This window comes from Ambystoma mexicanum, chromosome 6p (genome assembly GCF_040938575.1).
Source record: "Ambystoma mexicanum isolate Mex_15411 chromosome 6p, UKY_AmexF1_1, whole genome shotgun sequence".
NCBI lineage: Eukaryota > Metazoa > Chordata > Amphibia > Caudata > Ambystomatidae > Ambystoma > Ambystoma mexicanum.
Window position 1 is genome coordinate 1279646228 of NC_090935.1, and position 27835 is coordinate 1279674062.

The following is a 27835-nucleotide window of genomic DNA, read 5'->3' on the forward strand; positions in this document are numbered from 1 at the left end:
CTGAGAAACCTGGATATCATGCAAATTGCAGCGGTGCATGGTATAACATAACACAGTAACGCATGGCGCTCAATGGTTTAAGCCAGTGTACAGCTCCATTTTGATCAGGAGTCGCCGTCAATTAGCATAGCTTGCAAATCCGCCGAGCTTGCTAATGTGTGCCTTGATTTGGTTTCTTGCTTTAGTTCACTCATTAACAGCAGCGGTTCTGATTGCAGAAGCAACGGAAAGAGAGGATGTGGCTGAGAGTGCGGCCTGAGGCACACACATTTCATAGGAGCCGCAGCTAAAGTCAATCAACCTTGAGGTGCCCAGACATCTGCTGCCTCACGTCGGAGCTCGCGCTCATTAACGGTTGCGCGCATTTCAATTTGCCGGCGTTTCTCTAAGATTCATCACGAAAGCTCAGAAGATCCTCAGAGAAGGGGACGCTGCTCTAAGAACAAATTTCTGTTGTGCATTTTTTGGGTTGTTTTTTTTTTTGTTGCAACATTGTCATCTTGTCGTGGGGAAGAAGAGACTGGAATAATGCCCGGAGTGATACATCAGCAAAATGGGTGAACCCCCTCATTTTAAACCCAAAAATATTTCCAGTTTTAGAATGACATATTATGGACTGAAAAACATTTATTGTAGCTCCATGGGTTCTCCTACTAGCTGAGAAAAAGAAAAGGGGGACATGGATAATGCAGAAATATGCAATTTCTTCTCCCTGTCTGCGTGCTGGTGCCGCGGTGTCGGATGCAGTTCTCTGCCGCTGACCCCATTTTGATGGTGGTGCTTAGCAGCTGACCTGAAAAATCTACAATTGTGATGCCTTGGAACTTTGGCATACTGTGCGCATTGTCTATTAAATTATCCAGCCCAGGTAATGACCAATCCCATCAAATAATATTTTGTCGCAGTTGAAGGGACGTGCAGATGTCAAGTGCAGGCCGCAGGCAGGCACCGGGACAGCTGTCACGTTTGCTTAGGTGCTGTGGCTGCAATTGCCGTGAAAAGCAAACAGCTTTCTTCGTTTATGAAGCATATTGTGCAAGGGTTTCATTTATTCTGAAAATATAAATTGCTACTTCTCATAATTTCACAATTCCTGTGGTCCTGATTCATGCAAAGTCACTTTTCAGCAGTGCAAATTCACTTTGAACTGGGCAAATATTCCATGAATCGGGCCGTTTGTGTATATTACCCGTCACTGCCCAAAACTAATGAACATTTGCATTGTCATGCCCTCTTCAATCATCCACAAAACAGTCCCCTTCCTTCAGACAGTACTTTCTGTAACAGGTGACCAGCAGGGTTGGCGTAAAATCTCTTCAGATTTGTGACTGCCACACTCTGCTAAAACATGAAGACTCTCAATTTCCTGTTTTCATTTGCCCACATCAACTTGCCTCAAGTGTGGGAAGTGAGGCTAGACTGCTAGTCTGAGGAATTCAGACACACTTCCATAATCATAATATAAACTGTAAAAGCAGAGGACAGAATACACGAGGGCCCTGGGGGAGCGGAGGTGACGCCTTTTCCTGCAAGATGTTGTGGGAAGCTGCTTTTGGAGGTTCCATGGATAAAGGACGGATGGAGGGTGGATTGCCCGCTGGGCTTATTGCAAGTGGATTTCAAAGGGAGAGGTCCATTTTGAATATGTACAATGTCACAGAGTGCCCAATGGTGGCCTATGGTAGTGCCATTGAGGAGGCAAACTATTTGATATGGGGAAGTGATCTACTGGTGGAGGAGGCCAGCAACATTGTTGCGTGTGGCGTTATGATTGGTGATACTCCTGAGAGAGGTGGGGTGGAATAAGAAGTGCCTTACGGAAGTGGCGAAGGGAATGCGAGGGCGACACAGCAGGCAGCAAGGTAGGAAGGCTGGAGTGGGTGAGGAGGGAGATGCAAATAATGGCATATTGCTTAAACGTGGCAGTTGCACTTGTGGCCTGCACAGACAGAACCTTGAAAAGCAGAAAGAGTGATAAAGGAATGGGTGGGAAATCTGTGGGGCAGGATAATATTGGGCAGTTGAAAAGACAGCAAGGACAGGGAGGGGGCCACAGCTTCTACAGAAGGAACAGCGGCATCCCTGAGTAGGGTGATTGAGCCTGGTATTGCTTTTCACACAGGGAAGAGCAACAATAGGGCTAGTGTTCCGTCACCATCAGAATAGACAGATGAAGGATAAAGTGGGACATATTCTTTGGTGGTAAAGGCATCCGGAATCAAAGAAGGGCATGAGGCAGTCTTGCTACGGGTAACGATAAGTGCTGCCTGGGTTCTGCCAGCTCATGTCCCTTGGTTGTTAGACCGGGTGATTCAAAAGTGACAAGGAAAGGGAAAGAGAAAGGATTTTGATTCAGGAATCAACAGACTGGATTGGAGTCGTAGAAAAAGAAGAGAGATTAGATGTCACAATATACTGACCGAGGAACGACAATGAACGACAAAGGAAGGGTTATTTTGGTTGTATGGGAGAGCTAGAAATACAGAGGAAGGGATGATAGTGTCATTCCTCCAGTGGGAGGAGGTTGGGTCTAGGGAGCTACAGAGAGGGGTGTGGCACTAAAAAGAAGGGTGTGGACACAGGAGCCACAAAACCTTGATGAAGTAAAAGGTTGCAGAGTGGACCAGCATGAATAGGAAGTAAATGAAGCAAGACTTGTGATGGTGAATGGAACCCACAACTGTTTGTCTAACGTAAACTTATGCAAAACAACGATGCTGCTTCTTTCAAGTGTGAGGCACATGATTTAATTTTAGAGAATATGAAAGGCAAATAAAGACTGTATGAAATAAAAGTGAGAGGTGCCGCAATAATTCCTTTACCTGCTTCACTGATGTAATGTGTTTCCATTGCAACAAATAGGGTGCCCCTGTGGAATGCAGGTAGTCACCTGCATACTTAAGAGAAATCACCAACACATTGGGCCTCATTACAAGTTCGGTTGTATCCTTGCTGGTAAAACTGGCAGGCTGCCACCGAACTTGCAAATTTTACCGGCACTTGGGAATGGACAATTTCCAGGTCATTGCGGCCCCACCGGACCCGGTACTTGCCCATTCCCGGGCGCCGGTAAAAAATGCTCACCATTCCCATTTGAGCACCATAGGGCTAAATGGTAATGGGGAGGCTGGATGCACCAGCACAATTCAGAATGGTGCCGGTGCATACGACATGCTCTGATCGCGGGTGTCGTTCTGCCTGCCAGGTCTCGTAGTTTGTCAGTCTGGTAAGTACGGTACCGACAAGCTTACCGGTAACGTAGTTACCTGACCGACAAACTTGTAATGAGGTCCATTGTGCAGATTTGACCACAAACTAAACCGTTCCAGAACCATATTGGCCCTTGAGTACATTTCATCCAAATACTGAGTTTTAACTCATGGAAAATGAAAACGGGAGATGCAGAAAACACTCTAAAAGTTCAAACATACAGAATGACTTGAGAATATGATCAGAGGACAGTTGGTGCTACACACACATTAATTTTAAAATGAAAAAGAGTCAACTGATAGCATGAATATTGAGAACAACTTTGCTTTATATGTTCACCTGTGGCACCAGTAAACACAGTTGACACATGTTTAAAATTAAGCACTATAGTATATCACCTTTTCATTTCATGGGCAGTTTTTACATTGCAAAATATTTCTTATTTCAACATGCTGAGTGTGAAATAATGAAGACACTGAAATATTGTTTAATGGGAATATTTAACATGTTTTTACATAAAACAGAAGTAGCTTATAAAGTACATAACATCAATAGAGGCATGGGTTGGCTTTTGCAATGCTTGTTCTTTGTCTTCTTGCTGAACTAACCCAAAAGTAAAAGCTTCAGTTCTTCACTTCAAACAGGTTCCCATGTGGGGAAAGTTAAGGCTCCCATGGAACAACCATGGCCCTTTTGGAGTGGAAATATGTATGGTTGGTTGTTCAGAGAGCACATTAGGCACACACTGAACAAGGAAACCTCATGACTAAGCCCTCCAACAGGAGGCTACTTTAATAATACATATTTGAAAATATATCCATTAACATTCCCCAACATTGAAAATTGTGATCTGCTCCCTGATAGACAGTACAGCTATTTTTCTGGGACCTAAGGCCTGATTCAGAGGTCTGTGTAAAAATAAAAATGTGTTGTTCCAAGCCAGAACAGCACATTTCTAAACTGCACCATATTCTGACAGTGAAAGAATGTGGTGCAAGGATATGAAAGCCTTGGTTTTTTCAAGGGCCTAATTTATGGCCTGACAACAGCTGTAGCAACCATCAGGAATTCAGGGCAGCCACATGGTGGGGATTCTCCTCCCAGCAGCACTGGTTTAGCACATCAATAAAAGGAGTTAAAATATGACACCTCTGAGGAGCCGTTACACTCCACTGTCCACTTTGCGTCTTTATAAACATAGCATTTCTTAGACTGCAGCACCACTTTTCTAGTATATTGAAAGTTTAAGAAAACTTTCTTAAATTAGAAAAGTGGCCGTTTTTAAAGAAATGCTCACAATGACACTGGAGCACATGTGTCCTCCACAACGTGTGACTTTAGAAGCTTTTGCTCAGTAAAGTATGGCATCTCCCCTTCAATACTTCCACCTACTTCAGAATGGTGGTGCTAGAAACTGGAGGGGAGAATGTTGTATTTCCACACAACCTTTATCACAAGCTCAGAATCAGCTCCCCAGCCTCAAGCACACTACATTTCTATTAATGAGTCACGTTGACATGATTGAAGGCACTGATGTTGAGCAGATACAGCCCAATGGATATTCAATCAACACAGGCCCTGTTTCAGTGATTCATGTCTACATGATTTGCTAAAAACAAGTCTGAATATGAAAAACTTGCATTACTTTAAAGCACATCAAACTTTGCAAATTCATGCTAACACATGGACGCTATTTCCCTTACAAATTACAACCCTACCGGTTACAAACAAGCTGAAAATGTGTTTTGAAGCTTAGCACCTCCTCCTTAATATGACATGAATTTCAAGTTTCTTACATTGATAACAACATTAATACAATTATAAATGTTCGCAACTTTATGAACAAATATGCCACATAGTCAGCATATCGAGACATGTGTTTAAGCCAAAGAATCGCTGACATCTATTTCATTGAAGTTGTGGATTGCTACCATATGAAATGGAATGAAAATTATTTTAAATCTAAGAATATTAAGAGTATATTGGGCCCAAAACGTTCTTTTCATAAGTACATAAACCTATAATCAAACAATGAAAATTGGTGATGTGTATTCATTGAGAGTGTCTGATTGTTCAACCAGCCAATGAAAGGCCTGAACTAATCAAATAGTGTGACAAAATCATGAGATAGGCATGGGAATATTTGACATTTTTAAAAGGGTTAATAGAGAGGGTATTGCATTCTGACTCTTCAAAAAACTTCTCTAAGAACGTCCACCTGTTCATATTGGATGCGGGCTGAATACAGATATTATCTGCAGATGACAAGGCCTTATCCATTATGGAAATGGAACCAACTTAACCAAAGGCAGTGCTAACTTCAAGAAAGCTGAGTAGAAGGGGCCTTGCTGACTGGGAGATGTCTAATCTGAGAGGGTCCCTGCAGGCTCCATGCCATTAAAGATCAATTGTAAGCGTGTATGAGTTTTCCTCAATCGAAAAGTTGCTCTCAAGAACAATTTTCCTGATAAATCCAAGCAAAAGGGCGGTGTGGAAAGGGTGCTCCCAAAATACATGTATTTTGTAATGGTAAATGGAAAGTGCATCTCACTTCATTGACAATCAAGTGATATATAATTTCAGTCCACCTCTAAATACATTTCTAAGCTCTGTACACAGTGATACAGGAAGCATTTTATGCAGTCTGTGAATAATTCTTTGTTAATGATAATCTCATTAAATTGTACCTGAGTGTTTTCACAGAAATAGTTAAGATTAAGATGTGATCTGAAGTAATATGCACCATAGCCTAATGACGATCTGCTTCATAATCTGTGTTCTGAGAAGGCCACAACTATCTATTAAGGATTGGGAAATGAAAGCATTTTTAATTGTGTCATTTCTACTCTAGTAGAAAATGATGCATACATAAATCTCATGCAATCCCTTCACTCTTGAATACATACTATAAAAAAAAATGTCATGCCATTAGGACTCAATTTGCAAAATAAAAGGGGAGTGCCACTTATACCCGTTCAATGAAATCCTAAAACCACTCTCAAAGGTTGGGTGGGTCAGAAGAACATTTGTGTTTTCTGAATCGATAAACCTTGCTTCCCTAATCTAAACATGCATAATTCTGATGCAATTCATGATAAGCTTAATTTAAACTACATGCACATACTAACAACTGGCAGCAGCATATTTACATGGGGCATGTGAAGCATGCAACAGGTGTTTTTTATTCTAGCATTTATTGCTGTAATTGGTGAACGCAAAGTTTGTTGATTCATTTGTAAATGTAACTTTTTGTAATTTAGAGATGTTTTGAAATCAAGATAGTTTTGATACAGTGAACAATGTCTAGAAAGCTGTTTATTATTCACAACTAAACATATTGAGATGTGATTAAACAAATGGGTGCATCTGTGGGAGAAATAGTGAGATTATTGCAGCAGGGTCATTTCATTTTTGTAGGCAAGCGTCTGTGGTTTGGTAATATTGAGTTGACTTCCCCTTCATAAAGCTTGTCGACCATCCGTTGAATTGATTTTAATTTAATACAACAACATATTGTTTCTGAAATTAGCCTGTTTTCTTGTCCCCAGAATTGTGGAGTGATATTGTATGTCAGTGGTATTATATATGTGGTGCCTGCTTATTGGAAAGAATAATATCTCGATTAACATATATAACAGACCACAGAGGGACCATTGGAGTGCATAGCATAGAAGGCAGAGAGACAATAAGCTCTGGAAAAAGGAATAGAAGCGGGTGGTGTTGGCGGGGAAGGGGGGATCTTAAGATGGAACAGCAAACTTGATAACCAAATATGGCCATTTCAATGCCAATAAGAGGTCAACTGATAGCAAGCATTATTTTGTTGTTTTTATAATTGTTTTTGTAGTATTTGTTTGGCTGATAATATCAAACTTTCAAAATATCAGACATGAATTAGTAATACAGGTGGCAATATATATTTGCCACACGTATGGCAATCACAATTCTCTAAGTACGAGTAAGGGAACAATATCCTACCAGTTAAAACAATAACTAAAGCAATAACTAAAACAATGCATGCTTTTTGGCTTTAAAAGAATATAATAATGGACTTAAAATGATGCATGTATTATTATTATCACTCTGTATGGGTAGAACAGATTTTCAAACAATTTCAAGTTTGTTTGTCAAGGTTGGAGGTTTGCAGGCAAGATTGAATCAAGAAAATGAACTAGCACAATTTTGATGGCAAGCCTGTGACTAGAAAAGATATGCTGCCATATACTATCAGAATCCAATAAGCGATGTATGCAAAGCACATTTTTAAAATACAATTGACGTTTTGATATCAACGCAGGGCAGATCATAATTAGATGTTGTAATGTTTATTTTTGTGTCACATCAGAGCAAAATCGACAGTAGTTCTGATCTTTCGATATTTGGCCTCTTCTGGCTAGAATATCATTGGTATGCCACAAATTTAGCCTGAAACGTAGGTATTGGCTCTGCATTCAGGGTGATGGACATTTAACCAGATAGTCTGCCATCCCACCAAATCTCTTAGAACCAAACATAGCCATGTCAAAGTCTTTGTAAGTATCACATTTCCCTTGATTGCAAATCCAATCGTGTTCAGATAATTTAATCTTGGCCTGATTTGGATTTGCTAATACGAGATCTATAGTTATGAAAGCATTATGAAAACAACTGTGGATGGGTAAATTGATTGGTATATTTAAGTTATTATATTCTACAATTGGATTCAAGGATGGTTTGAAATAAGAGGAGATATAGATGGCATGGGTGCCCACAAACATAGATAATGGGACCTCTTGTTTCCTCATTTACATAAGTGTTCTCTGCAAAAGCTCCCAGAGAGGAGTTTAGTGTTTAGTGATGTTATTATGAGGTTACTTACCAGTTTCGAGGGAGTGGCATGACAGCTCTATGATGAGGAGTTTAGGTCATCCTAGTGGAAGGGCAATTCAAAGGCATGAGGGAGCTAGCCATGGAATTGTGACTCCAGGAGGGTGGCCTCAACACATCTGATCCCTTCTGTGTGTCTCTTGTCCCATTTAATAGGTGTCCCACTTGAGAGGTAGCGGGGGCACAATGTATAACACAAAACGCCATATTTGGGTTACACTGATGCTAGAATAGGTGATTATGCAAATGACAGGTTTTTAGGCTTCAGTACTAATGTTCCATGTGTAATGCGGGGTGCACATCAATTGTCAAAGTGCTAGGACAAGAGCCACAGTCAAACAATCGAGAACAGGCAAAAAAGTGGAGTGGAGCAAGGAATACAAGTTTCCTACAGGTTTGAAAAAATATAGACTTGGCTTAGTAGATTACCCAACAGGAAACCAGCCCAGGTTCGCGGATAGGGTTGTTTTGTGGTTTCAAGATACCATACACAGAGCCCAAAAATGGGGGGATGGGAAGAAAACCTGGCTTTGATTAGGGATTAGCCAAAGGCAGTGGTGCTACAACCGATGAAGGAGATAATCAGGGGAACATTGTGGATGCATTTGAAAAGCCTCCATTTGAATGAATTTGACTTCCCTGTTTGGTGATCATCCTTAAAATGGAAAGGAAAAGGGGAGTATAGCATTTTTCTACAGCGATCATGGTCGGAAGAAATATGAGTCGAATATTGTATTGACCAACAGGAATACTGTGTGCTTTACCCAAGTATAGAAAGTAAAACTGATGAAAAGGTGGAAAATGTGCTGAGATGGACTCATGTGATGTCTAATCAGCCTATTGGCTTTTGATTTTGTATACAAATGATTGTCTATCTGGTAGGCATGAAACTCGGGGTTGAAGTGTTTGTGGACAAGCTAATGATAATCATCTGGTCGATGCCATTCTCCTTATGTGAGATGCCTGGCACCTCCCCCCTATAATTGGCCAAGTGACACATATTTGGGATGCACAACCTAGATCATTTTCACCTCATGAGCAGGACTGGGGTGTGTTGAACATGCATTCAGTTTCTTCAGCAATCGTAAGAAATGGCAGAGAATGATGGTGTCTTTCTATATCTGGAGAAAAAGTAGGGTCCAACCACTTGGGGGTCATTACGACCCGGGCCCAAAGGGATACCGGGCACCGGTAATGACACCAGTGCCGGTAATCCCTTTGCGCCCTTTTTCGAGGTCCCTTTGTGGGTCCTTCCTTAATGCCTGGCTTTAGCAGGCGTTAAGGATGGGACCTGCAAAGGGATACCGGGGTCAGTAACGATACCGCAATTTGCAGTACCGTTATTGCCGCCTTCCCCCTTCGCATTGAGCCCTATGGGGGATCAAATGGGAATGGCATTTCAAATGGGGATTTACCGGTCCTGCAAAGGGCAGAATGGACCGGTAAGTCCCCATACCACCATGTCGGTGGCGGTACCGGTATTGGTACTAGTCATGGCTAATAGCGCCATGACTAGCACCAACCTCGGAATGAGGGCCCTTGTCTGATGTTCCTGGGAATTGAGCTTGATTCAGAGGCTTTGGTGTGAATATCTCTTTTCAGATAAATTGGTGGGCCCATAGGCAATGATACAAGGGACACTAGGAACCAAAGATAATACAGTTGAAGGAGATGTCTTGGTCATCACAATTTTGCATGGAAGCTGGTGGTAGCGGGAAGGCATTTTCAAAGAATGTGTCATCCACAATGAAAGATGCTTTGGGACCACATCTTAGAGTTAGGATATGGATAGGGTCAGGGGACATATCAGCACATGGGGGACATTCCTAAGAGTTTACAGTGTGTGTTCATGCGGTTTCCAGAGGATGAACTGTGAATTGTACAAATCCTGTTTTTACCTGCATGGGCAGGTGGCTTCAGAAATGTCTGAAATGGGAACTGTCTGTGGCAAGGTGATTGTAGGAATAAACTCAACAGAGCCACATTTTTGCTTATCTGGAAAATGTATTGGACTTGATAGTAATGTTAATGTGGGGCAGGAAATAATTTTTTGTTAAGTCTTTTTTATTTTTTTTATTTGAACAAGTCTGTAGAGTCAATTGTGTACAAACAGTCCAAACACATTTAATGTACATAGTGTTCTTGAGGCTGCTGAGGTTATTCGTTTTGACATGTTTGCAGTGGAACATGCTCTTCACGGCCATGCATGTACCGAGTATGGGAATTTGCGTGGCTGGTACCCTTTTCCTTGCATACTGATCACATTTCCAGTGGTTGGCTCTGAATGCAGACTGGGAGCAAGTGCAGATGCTAGAAGAATGTTGGATGCTAAACACTGACAGGTAATACATTTTGTAGCAAAGCGACTGACGCATGCCTCAAGAAGTTTTATAGCAGGCATTGAGGGACAATTTGTCGGTTGAGGAGAGGAGGAGAGAAGAGGGTCAAGGGAGAGAAGGGTAGAGGACAGAAGGGTTCAATTGATTGGTGTTGTCACTGGACAATATTAATGACAGGCTGGCTGGTGTGACATTTTAGGGGAATTGGTTCTGGGGGTATTAGCCATCATGGGAGGTGGGGAAGTGAATTTTAGAATGGTGGGCAAGAACTAGGGAAGCATAGTTTGGATTTAAATGATTAGCTGTGGCTTTCAGAATGTTCTTTTCTTGATCATTTTGGGGTTTCTGATCTGGTAGGTGGAAGGAACAGGGTGGGTTTATGGATAGAGAATGGTACATCTTGGACAGGGGAATTGATTATAGTGCTTATGTTCTCCACAGCTGATCAGAAAGGGAAAGGATGGCCAGTTTCAGTGGGAATAAAAAGGGATGGAATGACCTGTCCAGTAAAAAGGTTTACCAACCACTAACAAGTAAGTCCTTTTGAGACTGGAAGTTTGTTGGTGCAAGAGGAAGGGAATCTGTCTTAATGAGTGAACAAGTGTTGGAAGTACTGCAGAAGCATTCAGGGGTCTGAAGTCTTTCAAGAAAATATTTTGGTACACAGTATTTTACAATGTGTGCGACTAGAGTGGGATATCACCTGCAAATTTCTGGTAGGGTGATCAAGAAGATTGGGGATTGGAGATCAGACTGTTTTAGAATTTATATAAGGCCATGATAGTGTAGTAACTGGGATATGATTTAACGATGAAGGTCCCTGACAGTTTTTGACTTTCATAAAAGCCAAGGATTGTATGGGTTGATTGATCTGACTAAGCCGATCTTCACATGCAGCAATGCCATTGCGAAACGGGCAGGCATGCACAATCAAGGCATTGCAGAAAGCAGTTTGCGAAAAGTTGAGGTTATATGCTCTAGGAGAGGGAGTTTGCATTGCAATAGTTCACAACTATGGTGCTCAACTTTGAGAGTAAGAATGTTTGGCCAGACAAGATAGTAATACATATTGGAGAGAAATATGTTGGTGCAAGGGGCAGGTCTAAAGCTTATCGGGGAGGAAGAATGAGCTGAATTTTCAGAGAGAAAGGTGGGCAATGCCTTTGGCATTTTGGTCGTTCTGGATGGGTGCAACCTTCGATTAACAGAGTAACATGGAAGTGGACAGGGAAATAAGGCACTCGTGCAGGAGGCCTGACATTATTTTCCTGACCCGAGAGAACATTCAAGTGAGTTGCACAGATACGGAGGAAAGGGCGCATTTATCTGAAATAGGAACTGGGAATGTATGACATCGAAGTCAATTTGGTGGAAGACTGGTGATCACAAATAGCACCATCTGGGATGGATTTTTCAGGGGGGAGGAATGATTGCCAGATTGAGGAATATTTTAGAGTGTGGTGTGATGGGTATGTTACTTTTAAAATATATGTCCAAAGTTAAGAGGGTCAATGCTAAAATCGAAGTGGTAAAGAGCCAGCCTTCCCATGAGCAGATGGGGTGTTAGGCAGCCACAGCTCTGTAAGAGATGGACTTAAAGATAGAAAGTGCAAGGGGCCAGAAGGCTGGAGGCAGAGAAAAAAGGAGCCAAGAGGGCCTACTATGGTCGTGTCAATCTTGTGGTCAAAGCTTTGGAATGGGTGAAGGAAAACACATGTTTGGGGGCGGGACCACATCAATGCTGTTGGTGGGTTGTTGATGGTCTTAGAGCCAAGCTGGTTAGGAAAGGAATTACGAAATATGTTGATGTTGTTTAGTGAATAATGTATATGGCAGGAATACTGATGGTGATGGAAATGTTAAGTCTTGAGAGTTCTTGAGTACATGTGATATCTTTTCAACAGCAAGCATGTTCGTGTCGTATTTGCACCACATTATACTAATGGTCCTCTTGGTAAGTAAATAAAAACAATGAAACATTGTTCCTCCCATAAAGCATGTGTGAGGTATGGAACAGTTGGCTATCACACAATTTAATTTGTAGTTATGCGCAGAGTGCATCCGGGACCTGTCCTGGCACATCTTCTGTTTATTTTCTGTTTAAATCATCTGGGCTTAAGACTCAAGACTCCCAAGTATTTACGTCATCCTTCCCACTCTGCTTCTTTTAGCAGATAATGCCACCACCATGGCCGAAGCTGAAAGAGCCTTGACAAAGCTTTTGCCCATAATTGCGATTTCTTTGTGCAGAACACGGCTTGGCTATGAATCCTGGCAAGCCCAAAATAATGGCAGTAGGCCTTCAATGAAACCTGAGGCTGAGATTTCTTGTCAAGAAGGAATTCCAGGTGCTGTTTTTCACAATAGTGTATTTAGAAGTAGATTTTTTTTTTCTAACATTGGCTGCTTAGCTAGTTTAGTCATGGTTAAGATCAGGCAATAGACAGATGCAATTGTGTTTTTGCTTAAAAAGGGGGGGTGCACATCCTGTATAGCAATAATATGTAAGGGGATACATTGGTGGCACAAGTACTGTATGGAGGGGAAGTGAGGGGAAGTGGGAGGTTACCTTTGGCAGAGACCATTCACTCATTTGAAAAAATATTAGGGGTGAATCCTGGCCCATACGGAACATCGATTGGCTAAGTGAACACGCATTGAATACATGGGCTCGTGCATAGGAGAATCTACAGAAGGGAAATTCAAGTTAAATATGTAGGCACATCATGGAGGAAGTACCACCACACTAATAAAAGCTGTACGATTCCGAGGGATTTTAAATGTGAAAGCTAATTAAACTTGTTTTACACAGAAATAGATGTCATACTGGAGCAATGCAAAGCTCAGAAGCTAATGAATTTCAAGATAAATGGACTGAGCTCTGGGAGGAATGTGTAAAGCAATGTGTTTGGTTGATAGGTTTCAGCAAAGTGTAGCTTATGTGTGATTCAGTGCTATCTTGCCTTAATACCAACATTTCGTCCCAGAAGTCGGATTATCCTTGCTAGATTGAGTCATCTTCCCCGTGAAGAACATGTTCAGATGTCAAAGGTGTGACCTGAGTGTCCGTAATGCGCATGTGGCATGAGGGATGCAGAGGGCTCCACACACTTTATTTTGCTTTGCCCCTAGTATCAGTCACTTAGTCAAAGGTGGATATACTACCAATCACTGTCGATGGCAAATGTGAGAATTTTAAGTAAGCCATGGCTCACTACATCATGCTACATCTATATAGTTTGGCGATGTACATCAACTAGGCATTCGAATTAAGAAATAATATGGTTACACAGTAGCATTAGCCAATGGCATTTAGGTTGTTATAATGGTACTTGTGCTGATTGTTGCATATTTCATTTAGCGCACAGAATGTGCTCATACCTATCTGATATCATTGCTAGAACCTCCTCCACTCGCCCCACTAGAACCTGCTACTCCAACCAACTGTACGTTCCCCTCATCAATAGGGCCAAAGCAGGTGGGATTGGATTCCCTTACATAGCTTCTAAACTCTGGAACATATTACCTACAGCTCTCAGAGCCAATAGCTCTCTCCCCGCATTTCGGAAAATGCTAAAAACCTATCTCTTTAACTAACACTTTCACACTAACTTCTTCCAATGCACGTCTTGCTTGTATTCCTGAAATGTAAACATGTGTTTCAGACTATGTAACTAAGCATTATGTCTGTAATACGTTTTCCTGAAAAGTATACAACTATATGACTACCAAAAGAGTGACTTTTGCAGGATTGCCTACTACCTAGAAAAAGTTTTGTGATTTCCACACTACTTTAAAGATTGTAGTGCTATGTGTTTATACCTTTTAAGGTAAAAAAAAATGTACAATAATGAGGGGTGCAAGGATTTACTGCAGGGTGTGGCCATTTTGTAGATGATTTCGCACTATGCATGAATGAAATACTTACCCTACTTTTTCAAGGAATTGGAATTTAATTCAGAACATTTGCCCATTTACTTAGTATGTCTGATGATTTTATATGCCCCCAACGGGGCAAAATGAGAAGACGAGAGTTGAGGAAAAGGACAAGAGAAAGTGAAAAATAGATGAAAAGTTCACTTTGTCAACCTATACAGACCACGAAGTGCGATTTAAAAATCGGCAAACATCCAAGTTTATATTTTATTTGCACACGGAGATCCTTAATGACCTCCTCTCAGGCAATCAGAATGTTCAGAGTGCAGTAACTGCTGGTATTGACTTTACACTGAGCATTATGTCTTCAAATGCAAATAGGGAAACAACAATACAATAACCAGGCAAGACTTTTTTTAAACAAGATACTTCATCTCTGGGATGAGCATTTTTTGCAGCAACATCCTATTTAACAACACAAAGACGAAACTACAACATTGGAACATTTGTTCACTTTCTCATAAGGTCATTGTTTAATTTTGCATGACTCTCGAAGCATCATCGTGTGGACCCTGCTCCACTATAACCAAGTTTTAATGTAAATCCTTAACTTATGAAGACAGCCTTACTTAAATACTGCAAAATGAAAACGCATGTAATTTACTGACTTGATTTGCCTACTTGCTTTACTCACTTTTAAAGTAATGTTTTTAATTCACAGCTAAAACTCCAAAACATGTTTTGTTATTACCACTGTGTGCTGATAGCCTTATAGACCTGAGGAGGGGTCATTGGAGCTTGAGATAATGACCATTCTCCATCTTATGGCCCTCAGCTTTGCCCCAGGCCATAACTTGTTGGTTGGTCATTATCCTGCAATAGTGAACCCTCCCTCAGTCTATAAGGTTATAGTAAGAAGAAAGCCCCACAACAGTCAAGAAATTAATGTGCAAAGAGTAAACTTCAAACACTCCCCTGCTTTGATTTAGGAGGAAGGAAGGATCACTGCATGTCCACAAGTTTTGTCTGTCCAGCATAACCTGGATGCAGCATCACCACTGCAGCACATATTATGTGCAAACATTGATAATAATGTATTAAAAAGAGATCACATCCAACAAACATTAAAAGAAATAAGTGTGACCTTTCCGGAAAATGCATGAATTTTGAACTGGAGACTACCAGTATGAGCTTTGAGAATCATAAAATAACTTGGGGGTCATTACGACCTGGGCGTAAAGGGATACCGGGCACCGGTAAGGACACCGGTGCAGGTAATCCCTTTGCGCCCTATTCCGAGGTCCCTTTGCGGGTCCCTCCCTTAACGTCTAGTTTTACCAGGCATAATCGACGGGACCCTCAAAGGGACACCGTGGTCAATTTGCGGTACCGTTATTGCCACCCTCCCCCTTCTCATTGAGCCCTATGGGGGATCAAATGGGAATGGGGAATGGCTCTGATGAATGGGGAATTACCGGTCCCGTCGACCTCGGACTGGACTGGTAATTACTCCCTTCACCCGACCGGAGTCGGACCGATTTTGGAGGCAGCCATGGCACTAATAGCGCTATGGCTGCCTCCAAACTCGGAATGAGGCCCCATGTGTTATTAGATAATTTTTCTAGAATATCTAAATCCAAAGTATAGCAATTCATATATATGATTTTTTTTTAAACATAAAATGTCAGTTGCTATCTTAGTCACGTTAAATTTTAGCAAACTGAAGCAAATTCGGACAGAGAGGTTTGGCTATAATCTGGGGAGTAGTTCTGGAAGTGTCGACATTTGCATATGTTCCCCTTCCATCATAGTGACATCATACCTCTGGCAGATTTTCTTGTGTTGTATTCATGATGCGCACATATGTGTTGGTATTGCAACCACTTTGCTGTATACAAGCTGCTGTCTTGAAAGAAGAAATTGCACTCTGAATGCAGTCACTCTCTGAATGTGCATGCACATATCCACTGCAAGTACCTCCACAGGATAATGCAACAAAGACAATGCTTGAACAAATTCTAGTTGCAACTAAATTAGGACTAAGGAGGAAAAGTAACATATGAGGAATTCCACAATCTCCAATCCATCAACGAGAAGGATCTGCCTCTCATTACGTCAGAATAAAACTCAGGGTAAATGTGTTCTAGGAGTAAAGCACCAGAACATGTGAAAAGTGGAACCTAACTCCATCATTAAACAGGACCTTCAGATATGCTGGGGATATCCATATTTCCATCAAAGTGCCTGAGGAAGCCTAACATTATGGAATTAAACCTTCATCCCCGCATTAGGACAATTCTTATGAATCCTTGAGGGGCACAATCAAGCACAGGTCAAAGAAGTAGATGCGTGTTGAATATCCCAAGTCAGAAATGCCACCAAGCATGGAAAAAGTACCCCCGCATGGGCACAGGAGTTCTTGAGGTGTATGCTAAGGTTTAGCAAAGAGTCTCGAAACACTGCGAGTGGGACACAGTGAACTGGGAGGAACATGTTTGCAATCTAGTGTGGCCTCAAAATCAAACAAATTAAGCAGTTAGAATATGCCCTCTGATCGAGTATTGTATGTCCCCACTGCAATTGACTCATGTGCAGTGGAGAAGCCCAATAAGGGTTTCGGCACAGCTGAATGAAAGTTTTTGGGCGTGCCATTCCCCATCGATCCTTGCCACTGGATGCATATGTAAATTAGATTTAGAAAGAGGAGACCCTTTTAAGGGGTGGCCTGACAAGCACTTTTTCAAAGGGCTTGCGGAAGCGACTATTTCTCGATCCAACAGCATCTGTTTCCAAGTGCCGTCCATAGTATTACCCAAGATCTTGTTTAGTGCATTGGCTTTCGTTGCAGGAAAGGAGTGAATTAGGGCGTCTTCATCAGCTTCCTGTCAGTCGTGGTTTCCTAGAATTCAAGCATCCCACGAACAACAGTATACACGTCTCTCCTTAGCGCCTTCTTCTTCCCTTCCACGACAGGCGTTCTTCCTACTGGAAGAAAGCTTACCTTGGGCATGAGCACGTCAGAGATCATTGCTGGATTACTATCATGGAGGACCCATAATGCTGATAGAAAGTCTCCAGTGAAATCTATTATGAGAGACTAGTCAAACGTTTGCTGGGTCTATTGGGCCGTTTAGCTTGATTGTCCTTCTTTTGTTGGGGCCCTCTGCCGAACACCAGAGGTCCGACTGTGTTTTTTTGCAGCAATTTGCTAGAGAGTGCAGATGTGTCTTGTTCATCAGTCTTTGAAGCTCAATCATAGTCTGTGACATGAGGCTCCTCATCTGCGACCAGCAGTCCTGGACTTGGAGGGCAGTGTTGCGTGGGTTGAAGTCCCTCGATTGTTATCATCTGTTCTTGGCCAGTTCTGGCACATCGACATTAAAGCGGAAGATGGTCAAAATAAAGCCCTGCACTTTTCTATATGCAATACTGCATCCTAGACTGGATAATGGTCCAATTATGCTCATTGAGTGCAAGCCAAAGCTACACTAGATGTGCCTCCAGGTAAAAAAAAAGCCTTATGAGGTCCCTGCCCACAGAATTCAATCAAGACTGTATGTAAACCTTCTGAGGAGCCTACAGCCTCAAAGACAGCTAGGCCGTCTGGGTGACGTGCAATATGCGTATTCGCAATGCTGTACGTGCTGCAGGTAGGAGGATATCCTCACAAGGATTCTATCTGCAGCAGTGGACGAGCATGTACAAATACAAGATGTCTGACTTTTACATCTGAATTAATGCTAACATGGCAAAGGATAGGGCAGTCATGAGTTTTAGGGCCTGGACAGTCATTGGCTTTTAGTGTTTTGTTTATTCTAAAGATCTTATTTTATTGTATTTATTTTTTAGATTTGTAAAGAGCACTAGCAGCTCAGGGGTATTGTGGCGCTGTTGCAAGAAAGTGTCTTAGTTGCGGCTTTTCAGGGAATGCACTTTACATCGGTCAACTTCAGGATTCTCTCAAAAGAAGGGATGAGACTGCTTACCTCTGTGTGATCTTCTGCAGACGGTATCCTGTGTGCAAGAGAGAAAGAGAGGAGTTTTATGAGGCGATCCTCTATATGCAATGATGCAGTACAAGCATTCTTTGCTTATTCAGACATATGCAAACATTATATTTCAATCAGCATCTTAAATAATTAATAATTAAAACTATTCACCGAATTAAGATGTAAAAGTTCAATGTTGTCTTTTCATAAACTAATACGCTCTGAAATAGCATTCCTGTATGATTTGCATACTCATTTTTCAGTTTGCAAGACTCAATGTAATGTCCTTATCAATATCATCATACGTCCCATCATTCAATAGTCGTTCCCTTTTCCTAAATTGCATTGTTCCTACAAAACCCATGCTTCGACAATCGCTAAAATGCACTTGACATGAGAATTGTTTAAAATCACTGACGTGAAATTGCCAAAAACCTTCAAAACAGCTGCAGAAATGATTGGATTGCGCTGGCCAAGAACCTGTTGAAGGCCTTCTGCAGCGGCCTACTCCAGGAGACAAGGCTTGTGTAATGACATTGCCCACATGGGAAGGACTTCCGTCTGATTCCAGTTACTGTTTCGCCTGCTGGCGGTGATCTCATTTCTACTGCGCGCGTCTGTCTCGTATAATAACTGCCAGGCTATTATGCATGTCTATGCAAAAAGGACGAGCATACTCGTCCTTGGCACTGAAGTTAAAGGCTAATTTCAGAGTTCAGTGCTACACTGAGTAGTGATGCTACTGGAACCAAAGCCAGCCTCTGGTCAGTCAGCCTAAAAAAAAAAAACAGCCGATCCTCCACTTGCAGAACTGTGACATATGTAGATGCGGCAAAACCAAACTCAAACTTAATATCAGATCATTCGAAATCTGGCACGCGAAGCTTAACAGCAGTGTTCAAGTCCTAAAAGTGGGGGGACTCATCAACAAACGGAATGGGGTGTGACTTTGCCAGGAATTAGCATATCAAGGTGAAATATGCGTATTTCATTAAATTGGCTTTGCATAACCACCCAGAATGAGCAGGATGAATGCCATTTGCCTTTCATAAAATCAAAACACACACAAAACCAAGACAGGATATTTCCTTCTAACCGTGTTTTTGAAAACATGAAAATGTGTGCATGTTATAAACTCCAAAAACCAATATAAATGTTTTCGCTGGGACTTGCAGCACCGAAATGGGAGATTTCACCTTTAGTTGTTTGTTATTTTTGATCAAGTTATATAGTGCAGTGGTGAAGTGTCCTGCCTACAAACCTGACAACTTGATCCCGAGGTCGGCTTTAATTCATAAATTCAAAGAGGACATCCAATGTTTCTCTTTTAGCTGGGGGGGACTGAGTCCACCCTCTGAATAAAGTGGGGGGACTCTGTTCCTGCGTGTACCCTCGACTTGAGCCCTGCTTAACAGATAGCATTGGAATCTATGTCTAGACCCCAGGGCTTCTAATGTGCTCTGCCTGAAAACCAGTGCTTGAACGATTAAAAACAAATATTGTCACAATTTCTGTGTGGGCACGAAAGACATAAATGCAGAACACACCCTCATTGTGCAAATCGTCAAATTTACAGACACACATATGTATGGGCAAACTGATTGCATGTGGAGATCCGCCCCTGTGAAGTTGAATGCCCAGAGAAAGGGCCAGCTGTTATGAGGTAGCAGGGCTGGCACAAATCAAAGAACATCATTGATTCAGAAAGAGCAGCGCCTTGATCTGCACCGACCCAGCAGATCTTTCCCTTGTTCGAATCTTAGAGCAAATGATTCCTACTCTCTGGGCCAGATTCCTGGAATTCTTTGCACGGCTGATGACACACACTGTGATTCATGGAACTGTTGTTCAGGGCAAATTCATGTTGTACTGCAAAAATGACCACTTGCACTGACTTTGCACTGCAAAAATACACTTTGCACATTTCCATGAATCAGGTTTGTGTTGGCAGTCAAAGTCCCTTTGAACACTGCAAATATCCCATGAATGGGGCCCTGTGTACGCATGGCAGGCAGCATTTACAATGGATTCCTCTGGATTCCACCTGAAGTCGGCAGACTCCATAGGAATCCACAGCCTTTGCACCAGCATGAACATCCATGCTGGTGCACGTGCTGTAGTATTTGCACGGTGCAGAGGAGGGGAGTGGCGTAAACATATGTTATGATCCGCCCCGTCTTTCCACCATGCAAATCAAGGAACATGTGGTTTGATACGCAAGGCTTTTACCCATCTTTCCTACACTCCTCCTTGAAAATAACCCCTAATGTGTGTTAACCTAGATCCGCAGTTTAGTTCCCTTTTTTGCACGTTACCTCACCCCTTCATGCAATTTTTACTTTTTATCCAAAAACCTGGGTGTGTAGAATTATCAACGGAGCATGTTTAATGTTTTTCATTTCTGATACTATAGGACTGAACAAAGTTGGTGACGACTATTAAATCAGAATTTTTGGGAACATTCATTTATATATCACTGTTCACTTTTACAAAATTATTAAATATAGCGATATAGCGTAGTTACTAGCTACTTTGGCTAGCTGACTTCCTTGCTCGCTCACATGCAAAGTGATTTCTCAGTTATAAGGTAGGGAGGACAGTGCAATAATCGAAGACATTCAAAAGATGGAAGTCTGTTCAATTTTCTTTCTTTCTTTTTTTTTATTGATCAGGCTGAATAGAACATTCTTCACAAAGCGTTTTACAAAATAAAACATGATTATGATGGTCCGGGGGACAGAGATCCTTAAATATGGGGCAGGAGAAAGGAGAGTGATGACGGTTAAAAGTGGCATAGAGGTAGGACAGTAACCAGGGCCTTGACATTAGTGACAGATGATAAAAAGGAGAGTAAACTGGACGAGTAAATGTGTAGGTACCGCGAGAGGGGATAGGAGCACAGGAGGGATAGAAAGGAGAAGTGTAGTGGCGAGGAGGAAGACATTGAGAACGGACTAGGAACATTCAGGGGGCAAAGGACAGAGCAGTGGAAAAGGTTCAGCTCACAAAAGAGAGGTCAGAGGATAGTAGGTAGTCTTTAAGCTAAGATTTGAATGAATTTCGGAATTTCGGAATGAGTGTTTCTGATGTCCATTGATGGAATATTCCAGCGAAGTGTGCAAGTACTGACAAGAACAGTGAGGGAAGAAGACGAGGAAGAGTGAAGAGGACAAGAAGGAGAGTGGTGGGAGATTGAGAGAGCAAGATAGCAACTACTAATATTCATTGTTTTCAGAAGTGTGGAACGGGAGAAAGCTGTGCTAGTCTTGGAAACAAGACAACACGGAGCACCGCAGCATCGATCCCCTGGTCTGTGCATAGAAAACCTTGGGTGTTAAGTGTTAAGCGGCTTCACTTCAACACTACAGCTAAATCAATGCCTAGTCTGGGATGCTGAGGGAAACCCTTATTGATATATTTTTAGGTCCAGTTCATGTACTCTGGATGACAACCCTTATATAACACCCCTCTCTTAGAATCCCCCAGACCCCACTGAGCCAAGAAGTAGGTTTGTTTTGCAAATTAAAAGGTTTATTTGAAAAATTAAACTATATATATATATATATATATATATATATATTTATATATATATATATATATATATATATATATCACACTTTTATAATAAATTAATATCTGATAGTACACTGAGACATATGATGTGAATCCACAATGGGTAATGTTACAGTGGTACACTTGATTACTTAGGAGTAGTATAGAGGGTGAGGTAGCTGAAAATGCTTTATGGTTTCAAGGAAATGCAAGGTGGCATAAAATGCAGTACAGCAAATAAACTTGATATGATTTCAACCAACAACAAGTTAATCACTGTTTCTCTGGCAATTCACCCCCCCGCCCCTATGCAATGTAAGAAATGGAAGGAGATGGAAAGAGGAGCACACAGTTCTCAGGAATGCAATCAAATACAATGCGAAATTCAGTTCCCCCCCAGCAGGCTTAGAGGAAACAAGTAGAAGTTTGAAACACAGGCCCAAAATGTGTTTAAATGTGATGGCACCGGATGGGAAAATGTGCTAACTGATTTTAATTCCCTCTAGAGATTCAGGGTGAGTGAGAGATGCTTGTTGGTATTAGTTCAGGCTCACTTTAGTAATGCTCTATGAGTTATTACCAGGTTGCAAACGGATTTTAACAAAGGAAAGAATGGAGCTGCTATTTTCACAAGTGGAGAAATGGAGCCAAATCGCAAATTGTGGTAAATTTCGCGAGTGCGTAAATTGCGATTGCGGAAAAAGCATAGGGAGTAGGAAGTCGGTTTTAGGTTCGTTGGAAAGCCTAGAATCACAGCTTTAAAATGAAAGTTTCAAGAGATACGGACAATTTAATAAAGGTAGTTTTTCGGATTTAAAGTAAACTGAAAATGACAGGTGACAGCTTGCAGCTGCAGAATTGAAAGGTGACAGTTGTGCAGCTTTAAAAATGACAGATGACACAATTTCTAGGAGGCTGTTCTAATTAGGTTAAAATAGTTTGGATTAGATTATTTTAACTAAGAGATTGGGTTCTGCACAGTTCTGGCAGATACTCACTCCTAATTTTGAAATGAATGGGCCTCGTCACGGATCTGGTCAACACGTCCAGCGGCGGTTCTCTCTGCTCGGCGGGTCAATCAGGCACCGGTTCTGCTCACAGCGATCCGGATCTCTGGTTCTGCTCACAGTGGTCTGGGTCTGGTCTGCGGTTCCAGCAAAAGTTCTTGCCACAGAATTCAAACAGCTCACCCGGCTGTGGAATAGTTTACAGATGATTTTAAAGATGATGAGGGCTGCTGAGAAGAGTCCTCAGTTTGTGGGTTTAGGCCCTTGCTTTAAGTTCAGAAGTAAAGTTCTGGTCTTTGGAGATTGATGGATGTGAAGTCTGGAGTCTCCCGGCAGAGCGTCCCGCAGAAAATGGATTTGAATCTCTCTACCTGTCCCAGCAGTCTCTTTTTATGTGTTTTGGAAGTGGGTGTGTGCGTGGCATAAGTGTGCCTGCCCTTCTCTACTTATCATTGGACCAATTCTCCCCTCTCCCAAGATTGGGGGAAGGAAATGGATTGTCATCATGATGAGGTCTGTTTATGGGTCAGAGGATCCTCCCCTGGTCAATTTGCCCACAAATCTATATTTGATTCAAATACATATTTCCCAGATACACAATTTGTTGAAATTACATGTACACATTATATATTCCTTATGGTCCATGCTTGTCCGCCTCTGATCTTCCTGGGGGCTTGCATTCAAAAATGACAACATTTTGCGCTTTCTGACTGGTTTACTAATATCGGACATTTACCAAAAATTACACACATGTGCGCAAGGAGTATGGACATTAATTGATGAAGTGTCAGATTTTTAACATGCAGACATTTGGAGTGAGACCCTATTTTCCGCTAGCAACCCCCCAGAATACACCAGAGGGTCCTAACGCCTCTTAAAATGTGCACAGAAAAATCACAAGAATAATTATATTACTTATATAATTTTGACCAGTCCGCACTATGAGTTATCTATCTTTTTAACTTATGCCCTGGTCAAAAAGGGGTGTGGCTTCCCACATCACATGGTGGAAGAACTGGTTTATCCACTTCCCCCAAGCTCAGCTGGCTCTCACAGGCACTTCTCCTCCCACTTCTCCCAAGAGGAAGCCACTTTACGCCCCCCCAATATAACATTTGCCTGAGTCCATTGTTCAGTTTCCTGCAGTCCCCAGGTAATTCAATCAGAGAGGTGTCACCTCCTTTTTGTGGGGGCAGCAGAAATCAGCCAGGCCTGGGAACACAGCTGTTGATCCAGTTTCAACTCCTTTCGGGGGTAGTTGTCAGGCAGAATCCAGTTTCATTAAGCCAGGTTTCAGCTAAATGTCACTTTTTGTTCCTAGTTTTCTACATTCAAATCAAACTGACAATTTTTACACATGCAGCTAGAGTGCTGATTCTAAGTTCAAAACTATGACATTTCAACAGTTACAAACTATGTGACACTCAAAAGTAGTTCCCTCATTTAATTTAAACATTTCGATTTTAGTGGTTTTCAGTTCAGTTTAACTTAAGCTGCTGATCTCCACAGCTCAGCCAGTTTTGTTATGAACATTGTTTTGGGCTCTTTTTCTTTCCATATTTTGTATGCACACAAAACTTCATTCTGCCAAATGTCTGCTGGTGTTCAGTGAGATTTTTGAATATCCTGCAATGTTTGACATAGGTATTTTTAGCTGGCATTCAGAGAAACCAAGGTGATTTCAAAGGGCTTTTTAAGCTAACAGGCACTGCTGTTTTTCCTTTGGCACACATTCCACTCCTGGCACCCCTGGCCCATCACGCTCGCACTGGTGGGTGGAAGGTTAGGCGACCATTTTGGTGTGCGCACAAACTGCGCGGTTCTCCTCGATTCTGGCGCACATATGGGCTTTTTGGCCATCTTGGATTTTCTAAGCCCACAGTACCAAATGTTGCAGCTTAATGACTCAAACGTGGGTCAATACACCTGACATAAGTGCGTTATGAATAACCTGTCATATCAGAACATTGGTAAATACCAACTCTTATTTGATGGCGCAGATCAAAAGCAGCTGCTCCATTGTGTGTGGTGCTTTACAAACATACCTGCCGGCGTGTCGCATTCTATTTGAGAGATGGTAGACCAGCCCTGTTTTTCTTTTGCTTGCATTCTGGAATTTACAGTGCTGCATTTATAATGGGGCATTGCAGCCATAGTCGGCCTTAGGGGTGGGTGAGCCGGGTGACCAGCCGGGGTGCCACGCCCCACAGGTTGCCATTAACCCCGCCACGCCAGCTCGGGGGAGTCTTTCAAGTGCTCCTCCGAGCTGGCGTAGTGGGAGAAGGCGTGGCAGGCGGGCGCATTTAATGACAATGGGGTGCTGTTGTCAGCACCATATTGTCATATTGGGTGCGCCCCTCCGCCAGGGGCACCTTTAATGACAAAAGGCTCAATTAGCCCCCCACCATGCCAGCTCTGGGGAGTTTTTCAAAGGCTCCCCCGAGCTGGCGTGTGACAGAAGTCGTGGCAGGCGCCTTATTGTCATTGAATGCACCCGCGGCGGCAGGCTCATTCAATGACAATGGGGTGCTGATGCGCCCTATTCATATCATTACGTCCTCGCCTGAGCGAGGAGGTTAAAAAAAAAAAAGTGGCCCATCCTGGCCCCGCCCCCCTTGCGACCCGCCCCCTGTTAACTCCCTGTTAACGGGGAGTGAGGGTGGGGAGTGCGAATTCGGCCAGGGCGCTGCTGCCCTTAAGGCCGGCCCTGAGTGCAGCGCTACCGATCCCCGAATGTTGAGAAAATAATGTACTGGACTAATACAAATGGAATGGTGCGTGATGGCAAGTATGTTTTATATCACACCTAAGTAAATAAATAAATAAATAAATGCATACATGAGTTCTGTGCACTTGTTACACACTGACATGCTACAGCGTGAACTAGAGATTTCTTAAAACTATGGATGATCAGCATGGTTGATATTTGGGATGAAGACCTCTTAGTGATACAGGTTGCGTCTTAGAAAAAGCCTCCACCCAACTAAATTGTTTAAACTATTTATAAAGTACTGTTTTCCCAACGGATTGGTTTCCAAACGGTGCCGCTGATAGCATCTCATTTCAATTTATTTCCCCGGTCTGCACTCTTGAATGGTTCCAAAATATTATTTTCTAAAAGTGCACTGGATTGGCGAGCAGTGCACCAGGCAAGAAGCTGGCGGCTTGATAACTTGTTCCAGCCTCCAAAGCCGAAGTCATTCCCGCAATATCGGCTGATCTGCAAACATCATTATTTTATCTGCCCACGCGCATGGAGGCCATTGCTCCAGCGAGCCAATCCTTGAACTCCCAGCAGCACCGCGTTCGGAGCCTCGAGAGCCAACAGAAGGCTGCGTTTACACTGTGTGTGATAAGAACTGCCTAGTCACAGGGCGTCCTTTCTCAAATGTATCAACAACTAATATACCCGAGAGCGGCTTTTGTACATATCGCCTTTTTTTTAATCGACCGAAATGGCCATTTCACCAAAGCATCTCGCTCCTGTTCTGCACAGGGGTGTTGCTAGGTCTGGAAAAGATCCAGGCTACACTAATGCCGAGATTGTTGGGACTCGGGGCTAGCTAGCAGTGGCGTCGCCAGGAACCAAATTTAGGAAGGGCACGGAGGGGGTCAAAGATAAGAGTAGCGGGGGCACCAACAAAAGTAGGGGAGGCACCTATGAATGGTAATGTGTGATGTCACAAGCACTCCTGCAGATAGGCCTTTGTGCACACCAACTACCCACACCCCACTGCACTTCCCTTCCCATCAGAATGCAGGCACAAAACCATTCAGTGACTAATGGCCCATCGTTAGCAGTTTCATGGCTACATTCTGATGGGAGGGGCTGCAAGCTGCTTGATCACTACTAGCATTGAGACAAAGGGAGTATTGCCTTGTGATATGCAGACATTTGCCTCAGTGAGTGTCACAAATAACACCACCAACAGAGAACATGGTCACTGCTCGCCTTAGGCGGCGGCGGGGGGGGGCACATGATTTCAGAGGGGGGTCACTGTTCCCCCCAGCCACCCCCTAGCAACGCCACTGCTAGCTAGCCTTCTGGTTGTAGACCCTGAGATTCTATCAGGGGCTACAACCAAAAGACCCAGGGCTATAGCCCCTTATGCCTCCCCCCACAGCAACGCCTCTGGTTCTGCCATCTATTTATCTCAGAGAAACGCCCCATACACGTTTCTGTTATTCCGGCTGTCTTTCCATCTCTAGATGTCTGCACGCCACTCAACGGGAGCCGAAACACCAGCACCTTTCTGCACTGACCATTCCACACATGGACATGGCGTGAGCATGAGTGTGTGGTGTCAAATTCCTAGGAAACACGCAGGTGTTCTGTGGCCATCACACCCCGTGACGCTGTAGGTCTCATGGTTAAGCACTCACCTAGTGTACCCTAATTCAGCGGGGAACCCAAGTGTATCTTGGTGAACCTCTCAATCCTAGGGGATCCAGGGTTGTTAGATACAGTTCTCTAGTTATTTTTCACAGGATGCAGTAGATATTGTGTGCATATATTTTTTATTTTTTTTCATATCCGATTTTTATTTTTTTATTTGGTCAGGAAAATGTACAAGTCCTGGCCGCATAAAGGTAAGGCAACCAGTATTTATCTGTATTTTGATATGTATATTTTTTTTTTCTCACACAGACAGAATTTATTGTGCATTCAAACTAACCAGATCTAAGATCATCCCTCCATTCTAGTGAATGTGTTCAGGATAAATGTAACACCGGAAGTGCTCACGTGGAGGGGCTTCTTACATGTGGAATGGGGCTGAATTGCCCACGCCATCCACTTTGTGATGCTGAAGCCTTTCGGGCAGGCAGCTGTTTGTCTGCCCTTCGTTCACACTCATAGGCACGTGGATAGGCCACACACCCGGGGAATCCTCGATGAAGCTGGATTAGGTGAGCTTGATTGCCTCCGGCCAGCACTGAGAGTGGTATCATATTGTATGCCAGCGTCTCCTCGTGTGATATTATGGTAAACAGTTTT

At 42.6% G+C, this 27835-nt stretch overlaps 1 protein-coding gene across 16 annotated transcripts in view; it reads right to left on the reverse strand.

Annotated features, from left to right (window-relative positions):
- The window catches only part of PTPRD (protein tyrosine phosphatase receptor type D), a 4803934-nt gene that overhangs the window by 1862577 nt on the left and 2913522 nt on the right, over window positions 1-27835 (reverse strand). For all 16 annotated transcript variants that reach the window (XM_069625937.1, XM_069625939.1, XM_069625938.1 and 13 more), the window contains one exon: window positions 18278-18305. The gene's annotated coding sequence lies outside the window, so the exon portion shown is untranslated. The remainder of the gene's footprint in view (window positions 1-18277; window positions 18306-27835) is intronic.